The sequence below is a fragment of the Colobus angolensis genome, unplaced genomic scaffold, assembly GCF_000951035.1.
Source record: "Colobus angolensis palliatus isolate OR3802 unplaced genomic scaffold, Cang.pa_1.0 Scaffold35, whole genome shotgun sequence".
NCBI lineage: Eukaryota > Metazoa > Chordata > Mammalia > Primates > Cercopithecidae > Colobus > Colobus angolensis.
In genome coordinates this window covers 9,505,320-9,506,840 of record NW_012116821.1, presented here as the reverse complement: position 1 = coordinate 9,506,840, position 1,521 = coordinate 9,505,320, and positions in this window count along the sequence as shown.

Genomic DNA, 1,521 nt, shown 5'->3' with positions numbered 1-1,521 from the left:
AAAGAAAGAAAGAAAGAAAGAAACCCTCAAAGTATAAATGGCAATAAATATTGTAAATGTATATCCTTCAGTCCAGCAATTCAACTTTTAGTAACATAATACAAGCTGACCATAAGCCACAATCACAAAGATGTACAGGCAAGGATTTTATTCATCATAGATTTGTTTTCACAGTAAAAAGCTAAAAACAAGCTAAACATCTCTCAAGAAGATCAAATATACCTGTATATGTGTTGACATTAAAGATTTTCATGGCTCTTTACACTCATTAGGATGGCTATTATTTTAAAAAAGTAAGTGTTAGTGAGGATGTGGAAAACTGGAACCCCTGTGTGCTGTTAGTGGGAATGTAAACGGTGCAGTTTCTATGGAAAACAGTATGGCAGTTTCCTAAAAAATTAAACACTGTGCTGGGCGCGGTGGCTCACGCCTGTAATCCCAGGCCAAGGATTTGGGAGGCTGAGGTGGGCGGATCATGAGGTCAGGAGTTCGAGACCAGCCTAGCCAACATGGTGAAACCCCGTCTCTATTAAAAGTACAAAAATTAGCTGGGCATGGTGGCAGGCGCCTGTAATCCCAACTACTTAGGAAACTGAGTCCACATCTGAGTGTAGACCCAAAACTCACAGGAGGGACTAGAACAGATATTTGTATACCCATGTTAACAGCAGCATTATTTACAATAGCCAAAAAATGGACGCAACCCAAGTCCACGTCAGTGGATGACTAGATAAACAAATATGGCATATACACACAATGGAATGTCATTCAGCCTTAGGAAGGATATTGGCCAGGCACAGTGGCTCACACCTGTAATCCCAGCACTCTGGGAGGCCAAAGTGGGCAGATCACCTGAGGTCAGGAGTTCAAGATCAGCCTAGCCATGGTGAAACCCCGTCTCTACCAAAAATACAAAAAATTAGCTGGGTGTGGTGGTGTGCACCTGTAATCTCAGCTACTCGTGAGGCTGAGGCAGGAGAATCCCTTGAACCTGGGAGGTGGAGGTTGCAGTGAGTCGAGATCGCGCCATTGCACTCCTACCTGGGCAACGAGAACGAAACTCCATCTCATAAAAAAAGGAAGGATATTCTGACACATGCTGCAATGTGAATGAGCCCCGAGGATATCATGCTAAGGAAATAAGTCAGTCACAAAAAGGACAAATATGATTCTACTTATATGAGATACCATAATAGTCAAATTCACAGAGACAGAAAGTAGAGTGGTATTTGCCAGGGACCAGGGCAATGGGGGCTGGGTGTGCAATGAGGAGGGAGCATTAGTGTTTAGTGGGTACAGTTTCAGCCTTGTAAGATAAAAAGTTCTAGAGATGAATGACGGTGATGATTGCAGACCAATGTAAATGCCACAGAACTGTACACTTAAAAATACAAGATGGGGCAGGGCATGGTGGCTCATGCCTGTAATCCCAGCACTTTGGGAGGCTGAGATGGGCAGACCACTTGAGGCCAGGAGTTCGAGACCAGCCTGGCCAACATAGCAAAACTCTGTCTCTACTAA